This window comes from Sycon ciliatum, chromosome 9 (assembly GCF_964019385.1).
Source record: "Sycon ciliatum chromosome 9, ocSycCili1.1, whole genome shotgun sequence".
NCBI lineage: Eukaryota > Metazoa > Porifera > Calcarea > Leucosolenida > Sycettidae > Sycon > Sycon ciliatum.
The window spans coordinates 11788311-11805201 of record NC_088651.1 but is presented as its reverse complement, the minus strand read 5'-3'; the positions used below and the strand labels follow the sequence as shown (position 1 = coordinate 11805201).

General features: G+C 49.9%; 2 long non-coding RNA genes across 2 annotated transcripts; one reads left to right on the top strand and one right to left on the bottom strand.

Moving 5' to 3' along the window:
• The first annotated feature begins 216 nt into the window (after window positions 1–216).
• On the top strand, window positions 217–3056 carry LOC135824824 (uncharacterized). The gene is made up of 3 exons (XR_010554950.1): window positions 217–547; window positions 1371–1461; window positions 2362–3056. It is a non-coding gene; the product is annotated as an uncharacterized LOC135824824 (long non-coding RNA).
• Window positions 3057–4125: 1069 nt separating this feature from the next.
• LOC135824982 (uncharacterized) lies at window positions 4126–6644 on the bottom strand. The gene is made up of 4 exons (XR_010554995.1): window positions 6602–6644; window positions 5876–5962; window positions 5389–5489; window positions 4126–5040 (listed from the first exon to the last, which is right to left on the bottom strand). It is a non-coding gene; the product is annotated as an uncharacterized LOC135824982 (long non-coding RNA).
• Window positions 6645–16891: the final 10247 nt, after the last annotated feature.

Below are 16891 nucleotides of genomic sequence, written 5' to 3'. Positions count from 1 at the left end.
TGGTTGTGATTTGCCACGGCATGTCACAGTTTACCATGATTACAAGCAGTAGAGCTGGCCGAGAAGCGCGCGAGCGTCGTACTAGTACGACGCACATGAGTTGCATGCCCCACGGCCGTCGTACTGGTACTTTTGCTCACCTCACAAAGATTCACCAAGGGTTCCCTGCAGTCCTTCCCCAGACGCGCAAAAAAAAGACCTCTCCCACTCATCCCGATATAACAGATTCTTGACTGATTTTTGCCGCGAAAGCGAAAAAATGTTCTCAAATTTGAGAACTGTCCTAAATTGGTTCTGAGAGATGGAAGCCGTTTTACATGGCCTACGTCGTTTTACTTTGCACCACCTCGTTTTATTTCACACCATGTATTCTTGACGGGACGCTCTTTCGGCAGATATATTTTTAGTGAAGTTTCGTAGAGGAGACGTATATCGAAAATGTTGTGAACGAAGCTGAAAATGGCATTTTTATGCACCTAATTTCAAGCCGAATTATCGCCAGAGCACGCAGCGTTTTCGGCCAGCACGAAGGCGGCAACATATAGAGGTAAGCAATACCTATCACTTACAAGACAAATCTTATCTGTTCACGAGCTCCAAATACCTAAAATTCAGAACTTGCTGTGCTTGCTTGGCCCTATCTACATGTATGTTACATAGAGTATCACACACATTTGGCAAGTACAATGCACAACATTATAATACCGTCTTCTAAGCTGTAGTCTTCACTGGTTTACAGTTTTGGATATGTAGAGTAAAGCCTCATTCACACTTCGCTTTGCGTAAGGGAAACACGTCACAACGGCCGTTTGCGGCGAGAAAGTTGACTTGATCTTGAGTTGAGTTACTTGTTTGGTCGCCTGTGCGCATTGCGTTCATGAAATATGAATCAGTCTTGAATGTGCCAGTCCATTGCTCAGTTTTACCATGTTCTTGCTTAAGTCTGTTGTGATTTATCTTGAATCCGTAGACATTTCGCCGTATTGGTACCATCCGTTCCATAAAAATGCTGGTTCTTGTAATGGCATGCACCATAAAATGACATCTGTTCTATAGCCGTAATCATCTGCCCGCCATATCTTCTACATTTAGTGAGATGTTCCCTAGGGCTGCTGCACTGTATGCATGCAGTTGTAGTTCCCACCGCCTTGATGCTGGCGGCGTATTCAACATGACATGTATGCATTGTATGCACGCCTATGGATTCGTCCTTTTTCTCGTGTAAGTGTACACTCAAGATTGTTCTGTCTAATTGAGTGATCTAGACTTGTTCTCACTTTGGTCACCAATATTCTTGTATGCGAATCGTTCATCAGAGTATAACTTCATTTTCAGGCTCTCTGGTGTGGACATTCTCTCTTGCTGTCCAGGGTTGCTGCACTGTATATTTGTAATCATCGCTGACTGGCTGTTGGCAGAGTATTTGATGTGTGCACGTGTATGGATCCGTCCCTTCCTCATGTAAGTGCGCCAGCATTTGTGATATAAAGTTGAGTGATATAGAACTCGTTTCAAATATAACACCATTTGCCAATCAGCGGCCGTTCTAAGCGGGATATATTCAGCGATATATCCTGCTCGGTTCACATGGGTCACTTCGAGAATAAGGAAACTTTAAGCCTAGTTCACATTCGACGTAACGCTGACAGTATGGGACGTAAGGGCCTGTTGGGACGGCCGGGGTGAGCTGTAAAATCTTGTACGATTCGTAAGACACAACATGTAGTATGACACGACATGTAGCAGCTATTGCAATTTTCAAGAAGTGACACGAAATCTTATCTTCCTAAAATTTGAATCAGTTGTGCTAGCCATTCGGCGAGTTATCATGGGAAGCGTAGTGTTGACCGTGTTTCAAATGTTAAAAAACCTAAGTGTGCTGTTGTGCGCATCGGGAGGGGTCAGCGCACGACACATCCCCTGTTCACACTCGAATGCAGTTGTTTTGTACGCTTGCGTCCCCGTCTACGGTCTGAAAAGTTGAACTGATCCAACTCTTCCCCTCGCTTCCCAATCTGTAGGGTAGAACGGTTGCGTTCCCGTTCCTGGTGTTCACATTGGACGCTGTCTGTCGGCGTCATAACCGTTTCGTCGGTTCCCGTCAATCCTTACGTTGCGTCCCGTTGAGCCCCGTCGAATGCGAGCTAAGCTTTCGTGCTGGTCACGCTCTGTATATAGGAAAGTACCATGCAAATGGATTATACCATTCGCACTCTGTGTATACCGAATCCCCCAATTGTCCCTCGTCCTAACGCACTCTCGAAAATATTCGCCGTATACCCCTCATACTCATGGTATAATCCGTACCTAATATAATATTATATATAATCAGTATCATCTGCTGTTTATTTTCCATTGCAGGTTAACGTCTCAATCAAGCATCGTCATCAAAACTTTGCACAGAAGAGTGTTTGTCAGCGGTGTCAGTCATCCTCTGGGATCCTCTTTCTGTTATTACTGAAGCTCAATTCCCAATACATGAACTGCTTTCCACAATGCGCAACATGCAACACCTGCGATGAGCTGCAATCGCGACAGACGATTCACAATCTGTTTTGTTTCTGCGGCATCTAAGTGCAGTGCGTAGTACCCTCACGTGCACCCAGCCTAGTGAACTGTACAACGCGCTTGGCAAGAGTTATGCTTTTGCCAACTTCTTGGACAGTGGCCCTACAACTGCTTGCGACAGTGCGCGACAGGCATTTCCTCGCCGCAAGTATTACTTCGCAGAAAGTGATACATGTAATTGTGAATTGTAAATACCTTTTAATCCAATTCAACTTTTAGTATGTGCTTCTCTTTGTTGAACAGCAATGGGTAACCAACTCTTCTCCTGTCCATTCATTCTCCTGCTCGTGTTTGTATGGTGGTTGTATACTGTATACCCATTGAATGATAAATGTACTACAGTATCAGGTTTTGTGTGGTGATATATTCACGTCCAAATATGTTCAATTTTCACTTGAGCACACAAGGGTTAGAAGCTTAGAAACACTATACATATATTCTTTAGGGTGTTCTCCATTGATATATTGAAAGATCTCACCTGTTCAAGACGTCCATGTCGACTTTGAGGCCGACTTTCGCATCGATGTCGGCTATTTTCTAGCACTTAGAAAAATGATCCCTACCACCCGGGACGCATTCTATCGCGTTGTTTGCATTCTCCTGGCGGCAGGGCATTGCCAAACTGATAACCTTTCATATGAAATAATTCAAGGGATGTGGAATAAGCCTTCACTGCTCGACCAGGCCGATAACCCTATTTCATACATACCCCAAAACTAGACAAATTCGAAATTTCTCAAGCTTGAGAACGTTTCCCGGCAAAAAAAACCCTCGAAATCTGTTATATCGGGATTGGTCGTTTGGGAAAGGACTGCTGTAACAAGGCCATGCCTGTTGGGACTCCCCTAGTCAAATAATAAATACTACTACTACTACTACTACTACTACCACTACTACTACTACTACTACTACTACTACTACTACTACTACTACTACTACTACTACTACTACTACTACTACTACTACTACTACTACTACTACTACTACTACTACTACTACTACTACTACTACTACTACTACTACTACTACTACTACTACTACTACTACTACTACTACTACTACTACTACTACTACTACTACTACTACTACTACTACTACTACTACTACTACTACTACTACTACTACTACTACTACTACTACTACTACTACTACTACTACTACTACTACTACTACTACTACTACTACTACTACTACTACTACTACTACTACTACTACTCAGTACGACGCGCGCTGTACACTGTACAGTGAACCTGCATCTCATAGTCGTGGGGTCCGTGTTGAGTCCATAGTGACTTGTTCAAACTATCGTAACTCACTCAATACTTGGTCGATTCTCACAATCGAAACATGTATCTGCGAGAGAAAACTCTCAGCTGGCGATAGAAACAATCGCCGAAGCGATGCGACTACCGGTTGTTGAGATATGCGACTCGACACGGCAAATTTCAACTCGATTTTTTTGCGCAGTCTGCAGAACGCGTATTTTCCATCATGGATCATTTGTGCGCTACCTGCTGCCATGGAAACAAGATTCAAATGCTGGTAATGGATCCCGTGAGTCCTCACAAAACATTTGAGCTCGATACGAGCAAGGAGACCGAAATGGCAGCTAAATATTTGAGCTTGGTTAGTCTTGGCCGTGCTCAAGTCTGTCGAGCGCGTGGATGAAGTTTGCCAGACTGTAGCACGGGGTTTTGGTTTCGCTCCGAGCTAGGTTTGACACCAGTTTGTCACTCGTCTCAAGACCTTTCCAGGAAGCTCAAGATCGTGGAATTCGTCCAAGGGAAAGTTATCGATCCTTGAGCAGCTAGTACTTTCATGGGAAAATGCGACTTTTACAGGTGTTGTCGTGGGGCGCGCTCAGGTAGCGTCGTGCTAAAGAGGTTAACGTGAAAGTAAACGCAAACGATCAGCCAGCGGGTCTCTGCAACCGGCATAACATGCAGCTACATGACAGCAACAGGCCCACATGCACCATGTGTGGCGCACAAATAAGGGGTGTTAAGCGTAAATGTCCGAACGTCGGAGCAGTTCAGCGTCAGCTGCACACTGAGCGTGGTCTTACGGTCACCGCGGATAGTGCTTTTTGCCTAGCCTGTTATAAAGGCCAACTGGATATGGTGGACAGTCAGACTACTGACTTCAAGCTGGAGAGCCTGGTGCAGAGTATAACAGACGAAATGCACCAATGCACCTCACCCGAGGAGTCTGCATTGCTGGCAACAGCAAGATTTGTCTGTCTTGCATTCCTCGAGAACCGTTCTCTTCTTCTGGCAACGGCTGCTGATTTCTTCACCATCCAGCGACTGCAACAACCGGTGGCTACTGTCCAGCCTTATTTCGAAGCTTGGCGCTCATCTCAGTCATGGGTCATATGGTACCAGTAAGAAACGAGGTACGCTCCTGTATCGTACAGGGTGTGACACAGTTCTGTGCTTATACAATTCCCTCGCCGTTGCACGATCCCAGACCCTGAAACACAGAGCACAAAATGAAACCCAGCACACACAGCACACAAGCCAACCCAGTGGCCCATCATCCTTCGTATCAGAGCTGTCGGCTGCAATGCACTCATAAATCAAAAGTCAAGCACAAGAATTCAAGCACAAAGAGCATAACGACCTAATTTCACTGTCGGAAATGAAGCTGGACGCAGTGGTGGATAGTGTGGACAGTGAGTTGTGGGGAAACATTTGGCTGATGATGTACGGCCAATCGGAGTCAGAAGGAAGTCAAGCATCCAACCACCGTGCAAAGATGATCCGGTGCTTGTTTGTTCTATCATGCATGATGCATGCAAGCACACCAGCATGCACTTACCCTTTCCAGCTTGTTCTTTCGGACTTTGTGGATGCACATAGCAATTCCAGCGAGCTCATGCGAGTACTAGCTCGAGTCGGCGCAACAGCAGGTGGCGACTCCTACAAGCAATATCAAAAGACCATCATTGATAAGAAATCAGAGCTCGGAATGAACAGTGAGATACCTCACGCAAAGTTCTCCATTGCAACAGTGGATAATATCGACAAAAACGAGCCAGGCAGGCGAATGTACTACGGAGACCAATCAAGAGGCTTTCATGGTACATGTACATCTATTCAGAGCATCACACCAAAGCCCATCAGTGGCAATATCGTCGCGTGCAACAACATAGACCGAGTGCCACATCAAGGATTCCACTGTGCATCACAGCCTGCCGACACAAGTGAACCACAGGGTATGCGAGGCAGGCTGAGGTCCCGTGCAAGAACAATGATTGAAGGCCAGAAGCCACAAGTCGACCACCAGAGCACGCAGAGACACTTACCTACACCCCAGTCACAGCTGGATGATGCCATTCAGCCTGATTGGCCCACTGGACCTAGTGCTGTTGATGACGAGCGCGCAAGACCATCTACAGAAAGCACAGAGAATCCAGAAAATACGGCAAAAACCTGTGACACAACTATCACACATGATCAAGAAAAGGCTGCAAGTACAGAATGTTCAGCATGCAACACCCAGCCCGCGCCAGATGACGCGCGCGTGTCTGTGTGTGTGTGTGTGTGTGTGTGCGTGTGTGCTTCTATGGCTTCTGCTGTAGCATCTTTATCATCGCCTCCGGCGATGGGCGTCCAATGGTCCAATGGTGTGTGTGCGTGTGTGTGTGTGTGTGTGATACGTGTTTGTATGTGTGTGTGTGTGTGTGTGTGTGTGTGCACGCATGCGCGCGTGTGTGAGTGTGTATATGTGTGTGATGCTGAATTCGAAGACACATGCTCTCACAATGCATTCGCACATGCTGCGGACCCTGCGTCTCCAGCACTTGCTTTTCTTTCAGGACCTGCACTTCTGTGCGGTTGTGCTAAACTATATAAAAAGTTTCTTTGACTATGTACTCCATCTATAATTATGTAATGAACGTCCTACCATGGTACATACAAAAGAAACTGTTCCACAGACTACCTTCAGCCAGAACTTTAGCAAACTAGATCAGCAGCCAGGAATACTGCTGGATTTTGATTAAAATCTGGGCCCCAATCACACGACTTACATAGAAATTCCGTATAGATGTCGAAGACAAAACAGCAAGGGGACTAGTTTGCAATGTAGAGGTGCCCAAGGAAAATAAGCAGCCAAAACGTCCCTGTTCAAGCACAATTACTTTAGTGCAAAATTCCACACAATTCGACATACCTCCACGAAATTGTGGACCGCTCCATTTTGCATAGCCTGATTGGGATGTGCTTTGGGAATCCAAACCCAAATATATCTACCTTTGGCTTAGAGCATAAGCCGAGAGTGTCCGCTATATGCTATCCACTCCAGCACGACAAGCAAGTTGATGGTACGATTACGACGAAAAAATATGTAGTGCAAACACAGGTCTTCATGGTCTACAGTTGGGCGCAACGAACCTCAGCTAAAGTGACATAGGTGACAAAGGGACATACCTCAGCAGCAAACCAAGTTATGAACAAGGATTCCTCCAGCACACGCCAGTTCAGATCCAAATAAGGTTGCAAATTCCCAACAAAACAATTGTGTCGTCGTCATCTTTTTGCACCTCGATTTTTCCCGCGGTTGCAAATAAAAAACAGGCTACTCAAGGGCTTGGCGCACGGACTGCGACATACAGAGGAGCTCCATCATCAGGTTTCAAATCGAAGCGGCGCTTGTATATGTCAGATTTCGAACCCGCAGTTCTCAGTTGTACTCGTACTGGGCGATATCCACGTGCAGCGGCGGCCCCAGCTGCACCGGGCGTGACAGTCTTGAGAGGTTCTCCAATCCTCTCAACAACTTGGATGAGGGATGGTTCCACGTGGAGGGTCTTGCTGCATTGCTGCAAGAGTTGCTCATTATCTGCCTCAGGAAGGCCACGTACAATGATGCGAGACCCTAGGTCGGTGGAGCACATCAGACCCCGTCACCACGTCCACGATTCATGCCTGCGATGCTGCACCGCTGCTTTGCACGTCATGATTGGAAGCTGTGGCCTTAGTAAAAAAAAAAAAATGCTGTTCTTGCGCTGTTGCTTGTCGACTTCCTCCTGCACCACTGCAGCGAAGTCAACGACTTTGTCTGCGGGCGGTTCCATGACAGTCCAGGCTGGTGTAGACTGTACGGAGTCTGGGGTCAGAGTTCCGTACCGTACTTCAAGCGAGGACAGACGGTTCTCCAAGCTGTCGATTGTCTTTTCCATCTTCAAGTTTTCCGCCATGATGCCTTGCATTTTCGAACCAATTTGCTGGACGATGGCCTCCATGCTCTCCCTGGAGTTCGTCTGCTCGCTACGGATTTCCAGAAGCAGGTCGTTGATCTTACCAAGGTTATAGGAGTCAGCAGATTCGCTTCTCTTCTTTTGAACTCCCTCCGACGGTGACGTTGGTTTGGTTTTTGGGCCATCCGTTGAGAAATCGTACTGGGTGTTCTGCTCTGGGTAGCCATGGCCTACTCACAGCTATGTTCACTCTCACACTACAAAATTAATGATTGCTATGTGCTAAGAAGCTAGATACAGATAACTGGTTGGCCGGAAAGATCCAAAGTGTGCGCTGAAGTTGAGCTTCTCGTCGAACACCACCCCAAGGAGCTTCAACTGGCTGCTGACAGGAACAGGGGTGCCAAGGAAGTGGACAGGGGGGAAGTCTGGAGGGGCCAGCTTCCTGGTCACAGACATCAGCTGTGACTTAGAGGGCTCAAAGGTAACCCTCCAAGTACTTCCCCAGGCTTCCAGCTGGTTTCCGCCTGTCTGACGTGCAGCTGCGGCGGCCACTGTGGTCTGTCCAGGCATGACAGGCGTGTATAACGTAGTATCATCAGCATACACGGCAATGGAGACGCTGGCAGGCAGCTGATCTTCGGCGTCGTTTATGTATACTAGAAACAATGTGGGCCCTAGGATGCTGCCCTGAGGGACGCCTGACCGGATGGTAGAGGGGGTAGAGGTCTGTCCCCCAACAACAGCTTACAGCTTCCGGTTCTGGAGGTACGATGTTAACCAGGCCAGCAGTTGCCCACCAATGCCATAGCCTCGGAGCTTGCAGAGGAGCCCAGGGTGCGAAACCCGGTCAAACGCGCCTGCTATGTCTATGGCGAGGGCCTGAATGGTTCCGCCCTTACTGGTGGTTAAAGCCCATTCATGCTGGAGTGACGTTAGTAGGTCAGCTGTGCCGATTGATTTCCGAAAGCCAAACTGGTTGGCAGACAGGAGGGTATTTCTGTTGAGATGGTTGATGAGCTGCTGGTTGACTATTTTTTCCATCACCTTGGATACTACACAGAGCAAGGAGACTGGTCGATAATTACGGACATCGCCCTTGGTCTTGCGCTTGTGGATGGGAACCACATTGCCTACCTTCCAGGCTGTAGGCTGGTAACCATGGGAGAAACAAGACGAGAACAGCTGCGACAACGGCTTTGAGAGCTCAGACGCACACTCCTTTAGAACGCGGCAGGAAATGGAGTCTGGCCCGGACGCTTTGGATACTTCGAGACACCGGAGCTGCTTGAGCACTGCTGATTCCCGGAAGCGGATTTGACTCAGGATGGCGTCAGTGCGTGGTGGGAAAGGCGGGAGTGTGTCTTCAGTGAGATCGTTTGGGATGCTGCACTTCTCTGCGAAGAGTGATGCGAAACAGTCAGCCTTGGAGGAGGCCGTGGGACATTGCTGACCGTCGGCCCCCTTTAGGACAGGAATATCAGATGTGCGGGATAGACCTCCTGGACGCTTCGTGTTTGACCACCATGCTTTGTCACGTAGGTTTCCATTCGACAGCTTGTTCCGCAATGAAGGTACATGAGCCTGCTGCGCTGCATGGAGCACAGTGGCAACTCTCAGGCTGGTTGCAGTGTAGGTATCTGACAATTGCAGATCAGCTGGGTGTGCACGGGTGTGTCGCCAAGCACGGTTTCTTGCAGACACAGCTGTACTACATTCAGGAGTCCACCAGACAGGGTCACACGTTCTGACTGACAGATGCTTCGATGGGATGAAGCGATCCATGCCCTCCTGGATGCGGAAAGTAAGTTGTACGCATGCGTGTTCTGGGTGGTGGCTAAGAATGTGCTGCCAGTCTGTCTGACGAATAAAATGACGCATGGGGCCCCAGTCAGCCTGGTTGCAGCGCCAGACGCGGCGTCGAGACACGGGCTCAGTATGGAGCGTGACTGGGCTGAACTCAGCAATAATCACACAGTGGTCTGAATTGCCGGGGAGGGGGGTGGAAATGCCTGTACTGTGACGGGGTGTGGCAAGTTTGACAGGATGAGGTCAAGAGTGTTCTTTCCTCTTGTTGGCTGATCAACATGTTGGATCAGTCCGTGCGTCGCACATATTTCTTCCAGGCGTTGCCCAGCAGTGGTAGTCTTGGTACTGCCAAGCCACTCAGTGCTGTGGACGTTGAGGTCGTTAGCCAGGATGACTTGGGCGGAGGGTGGAACGGCATCCAGGCAGTGGTCTAGGTGCTCCAGTAGGGAGACGTCAGAGTCGCCACTCGAGCCAGAACGATACACAGCTCCCAAGGTGATATCGCTGCCGGACTGGGACTGGATGGTGCACCATAGAACTGCGTTCTTAGAGTCCACAGGAGTGGCATGGAGGTCGATCTGTGCAACTGCGAGAGTAGACTTGCATCATATGGCAACGCCTCCACCCTGAGCAGTGCAATCCATCCGCAGGGGCTCTCCGTAACCTGGAATGGTAGACTCTGAGGCGGTACACTTATCTGGAGTGAACTTAGTCTCACTCTCTGCACCTCTGGCCTCTTGCTGTCCTGGAGGGCTGGTGGCTAGGACCGTTCATAAGAGCAAGATTTATCCAACAGCCGGTGTCAGTGGAGGTGGCTGGTGTCGCACCCCATTGGCAGCATCCTGGCCAGCTGACTGGGTGGCTGCCTGCAGAACTGACATGGTCCGCTCTGCATTGTCAGCATCCTGGCCAGCTGACTGGGTGCTTGACTCCAATACACTGGGACCCACCGCGTTTTGCGCAGGGGAGTTCTTACGGCCAGCGTCAAACTTCAATGGCCTGCAGTACAGTGGCCGGGGCCAGAATTCCGGGCTAGTCAGGAGATTCACAAGAGATGCATCCACGGCTACGCGTGCTGACACCCGGCCATGTGGAGAGGTATACATACTGCACGTGAGCACCGAGATGGACTGTGGCTCGGGAAGAGCAGCTGCTGTGACTTGAATGTATTCTTTCAGACTAGATTCGGTGCAGGATGTGCTCAGGTTACCAATGTACACCACGGCACGCGCTGTCTGTGGTGGCTCTGCAGCAACTAGCTTCCATGCGTCACTGTGGTTCCGGGGTGTGGTCCGCCGCAAAACTCGTTTGGACACCACCTCCCGGAAACGTCACTGTCGCATTCAGGAGTACTCAAATTGCTGCTTGTCTCTGCATCAGCAGGAGGGTTCGGGGTGTGAGGCTCCATGTCGACAACTTGCTCGGCATCAGCAGATGAAGCACTGTGCATGTGGTCATTTTGATGTTTTTCATGTTTTCCTTGGCCTTGTTGATCCCAATCGGATGCCTGACGTCTTGAGTAGTCTGGGCCAGTTTGCGGACACCAAGCAGTTCGTCTTTCAGATGACAAATGCTGTCAGTAAGGTCGCTTATCCGAGAGAGCAAGCGGGCCTCCCTGCCTTTGCTCTCCTCAATCTCAGCACGCAGCGCGTCCACAAGAAACTGGAGTTTGTCGTCCATGGCGGAGAGGAGCTCATTACTTCGGGTACTGCTGCCCTGACCACCTGTGCCCCCTGTAGGCACGACTGAATCTTGTTCGCCGTCCGGCATGGCTGTATGCCGCCTGGGCAAACAAGGACCTTCGGGAGACAAAATACTCAGCTTTTCGAAAAATTCCTAACTGCAATACCAAGCGGATGTACGTGTGGTTTGTATTAGTGTTGTATCTGCATAATTTCAAAATTCAGCGTCGTCCTCTTCTTCTATGCATTCAAATTCAGCGTCGTCCTCTTCTTTCCTGCTCAAAATGACCTCAAATGCGAGACTGCGTGTGCGTACTCGATGCTCATATCCTTTCCCAGCCTGGAAGAAACCCCTTATTAAGAAGCTGTCGCAATGTTGACAAGTAGCCAACAGGTCGGGCCATGTATAGAATGGGTTGTAGGAGCCATCTACGCTCGAAGTAGGTACTCGGACCTACACTGCAACGCAAAAACGACGAGATTTCACTTTTGGCAGCTGTACTACTAGCTGTTGAGAGCTTGAAACATTCGACATAGCAGCGGCGAGTGCGGCGGAGGCTATGTCATCCGCTGTGGTTGCACCGGACACAGGCGTTCTCTGATTGCTGTGTAGGGAGGTTCTGCTATACGTGAAACGTAGAGAAATCACCTAGAGGGCAGGTGTCTGGGTTAGAGTCTACGGCTTCGCGTGTTTTGGCTCCAGATTTCTACGCGGAGATGAGGTTCTCTACATTGTGGCACACGCATTCACGATGGAGGACGGGAGCACTTCTGGAGCTCCTGCTCTTGCCTCATTTATGTTTAGGGTCCACAAGGACTGGCCTTTGGACCATGTATTTTTTATCAAGGAGCTGTCTAGACTGGGTGTTCAGCCCTCCGAACTCAGCCAACTGGACCTAAACGGGAAGCCTGGCTGGTGCAATGTCACCTTCGTCACGCAAGGAGTGCGCGACCGCCTGTTGACGTCAGAGGAAGAATTCGTATTTGCCAGTAAGAATGTCGAGGTTGTAATGGGAGGCATGTCAGTTACGACTTTCCATGTATTCGGATGCCCCGTGTCATTGCAAGATGGTGCTCTTGTGCATGAAATTTCACTCTATGGTCGGGTCCATGGTCCTCCAAAGAGCAAAATTGTTAACCATGAGGGCTTTGCAGTTGACAAGGGGACCAGGTATGTCAAAGTTTCCCTGCGGAAGGCTGTGCCTTCTAGCCAAGCCAAGAACATATACATGAAAGCCCTCACACAGAAACTGTAGCAGTTGATGTTGGCGCCAGTGCGGGCCAGTCCACCGTACCTGACAAGGTCAATGGGACGCCTAGCACAAGATCAGCTGGGACGCGCAAGAACCAGACCCCCGCAAGGACGGACATACACAAACTGTTGAAGATGAAAACAGTTGCGACAAGGTCAAGTCGTCGGCGGATGAGCTCCCGGAAAATAGAAGCTGGGAAGATGTCGGCTCCTTAATGGAAGACGAGAATGGTGGCTCTGATTCTGAAGCTTTCACAGATGTTCGTACCAGGAAGGAAAGGAAAGCCAAGAAGCCCATCAGAATCCGCTCACAGCCGAGGATCTGGCGCCGTAGCCCATAGATTGATTCTTCGCTCGCACGATTGTTCTTTATCTTCGTTTTGATTGCTTTGTATTGTGTCACGCAAGTTTTCTCCTATGCATCACCATTTTCACCAGGCACTGTACCCCACAAAATAGGTCAACTCCCTTGACAATTGCATTCCTAAATGTTTGCAGTCTGCGACACAAGACACATGAAATTAAGGCACTCCTAGATAGCTCCCAGATCGACGTTATTGGCCTTGCAGAGATATGGCTGGATGAGACTATCAGTAATGGAGAACTAGTCATCCCAGACTACTCCCTCATGAGACTTGACCGTGGGCGCCCAGGAGGCGGCGTGGCATCAGTCTACTATCGCTCATCTCTTGCTCTCCAACCTCGGCTGGACCTTGCGCAGGATGGCCTGGAAGCTCTTTGGTTACAGACAACGAATTCTGGGACAGCCCACCATGTATTTGCTTGTGTCTACCGCCCACCGACTGAGCCTATCAGCTTTTGGACCCAACTAGAGAGAGCGCTTGACGGAGCCTCACGGATAACCCCATCGATAACTCTCCTCGGCGATTTCAACACGAATGCCAGACCGCCTGGTATTGATACCAGCAGGACACTCTATCAAACTCGCCATCTATTTGACTTGGCAGTTGCATATGGTCTGGCAAACCACGTGGATAGTGCCACGCGCGTGACGCCCGACTGCCCCCAAGGTACCGTAATCGACCTAATCCTAGCCCGTCCCGAAACAGTAGCGATGTGCCATGTCATTCAGTGCACGATCAGTGACCACTTTGCAGTTCTTGCCAAGCTGAACATTTCCGTGCCCAAGCAGTCGACCAGTAAGCCGGCTACATCCACCCGAAATCTCCTCAACATCAATATAAATGACTTCCGAAATGACCTTACTGCTGCAAACTTGTATGCTTTTCCTGCGCAGGCTAACGTGGATGAAATGTGGCAAGACTGGCATTCAAAGTTTATAACTGTTCTGGATCGCCATGCTCCATTCACTTGCAAGCAAAGCCGGAAACGCCCAAGCGAACCACCGTGGTCGGACAGAGAGCTGAATCAGCTCACTATGCGGAAGAACAGGCATACCCGTGCCAAGCTTCACCAGTGCCCGCTACCTTGGCATCATCTTGGATGTACGCATGTCATGGCAGCCCCAGGTCGATGCGAGCATCACGAAAGCCAATAAGAAAATTGAAACTCTGTGGCGGACACGAAAGTCGCTAACACTTGCTAGCCGTGTGCTGTTCTTCAAGGCAGCTATCATGCCGGATCTACTGTATGGGTCCGTTGCGTTTAGCCCAGGTCTCACTCAGGCCCAGACCGACCAGCTCCAAGTAGCACAAAACCGTGGGGCAAGAGCAGTTTATGGCCGGCCGGTGTTCTCTCGTGCCAGTGATCTCCTGGAACGCATGCAGGTGTTCAGGATTGGAGAAGTACATCGGCAGAAGGTCCTGGTCTTTGTCTGGAGGTGCATACACGCCAGTGCGAGTCCATCCCCAGTGCAGCCCCTGTTCAGTAGCTGTTTGTTTTTGTCCACATAACTATTTATTTTACGAGTTGGGTTTGTGAATAATAGTTTAAAAAAAAGAAAAATCCCTCCAGGGGCTCTTCGCACGCTGCGCGGATCGTAGGAAGCGCCTGGATCTCGCCCTGGGACTCGGTCTACCAGCTACACGAACCCGCGCCGGACGACCTCGCCCTGCCTCTCGAGGTAGTGCCCTTTGGAACGTCCTACCGGATGCAGTTATGTAGGCTGTGTTTACATGAGAAATTTCAACCCGGGTCGAGTTCAGCCCGGGTTGAAAGTCTGTACGACAAACAAAAGAGGTGAGCGTTTACATGAAGACAGTTGACCCGGGTCAAATACTGATATGCCGCCAAAAGTCCACTTTTTATTCATTTTTTATATTTTTTATATTTTATGATTCGATTATTAACAGAAAAATAATAATATGTAGCGCAAAATAAAGAGAAGGAAAATAATAATCGGTCAAGCGCTAAATACAAACAGAAGAAAAAGAAATCATAAGCCAATACGCGCTAAACTGCGCTTAAATTATAATGAAGGGAGAAAAACTGGAATTCGCGGAAATTATAACATACAAAATGATACAGAGAGAAAGGGGAAAAACTGCGGGAAACAGACAGGTTGTCTACAGATGACACTCGGAGACAGCAAGTGTGGCAGAATATGCATGAGGGTCATACCTGCTCGACTTGTGTCGATGCCCACGAAGGCATGCCACGGCCGCCTTCACGAGAGCAAAGGACAGCTGGGCTCTGATCAAAGCCATTGCCACAGAGAAAGGCTCACCATTCTTCTCAGACTTGATGCCTGCAATGCGGCCAAAGAGAGTGGAGGCTGCCTTCCCTTGGCCACCAGTCGCACTGAACACCACGGGGATGAAGGAAGCGTGCTCAACGTTGAGAATGCGACTCTCATAACTCCTCCGTTTATCCTCTTCGTGCTTTCTGTAGCTGCCAGCGATCGTTGGTTTCCGATTTGAGGGGGCAAATGGGTTGAAAACCCGGACATCTAGAAAGGTCCTCTCAAACCGTCCACCGTGTAGACCGCTGACAACTACATCCAGCCGAGCTTGTTCTGCCGTGATGGTGGACCGCAGCGGAAAGCGCTCACCGGTCACAGGCTGGAGGTGCGGCTCAACATGAACATCATGTGCGACGTCGCGTAGCAGTGCTGCTGTTAGGTCTCGGACCTCGTTGTGCCGTAACGAGGGATAGCCACCGATGGCACATGACATGGCATGGGTGGTCAAGAATGGCTTTCCACACGCGCATGTTGCAGGTAAGCGATCAGGATCCCATCCATACCTGAGGCATATGGCATCGCGGAAGGCGCCCTTGTGCAGGGTGAAGCCATGCCTTCGCAATGGCCGACATGTCAGCCAACTTGAGGCGCCTTTCTCCGAGGCAAGCTGTAGGGTGCGTTGCAGGTCTGGCTCGAGAAAGTCCACTTCTACAGTCCTGTATGGTCACGTGAATCCGTTGGCGCGAAATTTGCATCTGCAGTGCTGTTCCATCCTGGCGCGAGATACGCACAGAAGTACGTTTGTTTTTAATGACTGATAAAATGCTTTGTGACGGATGACGGATCGCGGATGGGAGTTTGAGGTCTCACTCGGACCTGGTTTCTGGCGCCCCGTTCGCAACTCACCCTGATGCAGAGTGGCCAGTGTTGCCGGTGCAACGGCAACGGCACCTGCGTCAGGTGTGACTGCACCAAGGAAATGCTGGAGCTGCCTTCCGTCAAAGAAGGATTGTTGTAAAAATTCCGCCATCCCTTCTCCTCCCCAGCCGGAGCTAGCTGTCAACGGCCATCGACAACCTACGGTGCAGGACAACGCTACGGGAACAGTTCTAACCGTACAATGCGATGATGCCAGCGTGGATGCCAGTGCAGCCACAGCTCTCATCGCCACCCTGCCTCCCGTACCCGTAGATCTGCCGTGCAGCGGTGAGGTGGCGGCTGACCATGAGGCCAATCAATCCACTCGATTTACTGGCGATCAGACCGCTAGCGCCGCCTCAGACTCCCAACAGTTTGCTTGGAGAGCACTAGATCAGCTGCAACCAACCACCGTGGTTACGGAGGGCGGAGCGGACGAGCCTCCTGCCGGCGCTCAGTCGGACTCCCAGCAGTATGCGTGGAGGACACTGGACCAGCATCAAGCACGCACAAGTGCGTCCCAGGAAAGCCCTGTGCCCACCCCAGAAGAGGTCGACCTCGTAGCCAATCTGGATCAGAGCCAGCTGCAACAGACCCCGACACACTCAGATCAGGAGCTGGAGGAAGGCCTACGGGATCTCCCGAATTTCCCTACTGCCCCCACTACGGGATTCCTTCTGGGCGAGAATACCAACTTGGATTCTGTGCAGGCTGTGCAAGACGTGTACGAAGAAGTGGTACACTGTAGACCGAATGCAATGTAGGTACCCCGAGGAACCACTGGCAAGCTCTTTGTTTCCCAACTCTACAATTACATTGTGTGCTTTGGAACCAGTGGGCCATATGAAGCAGGGAGT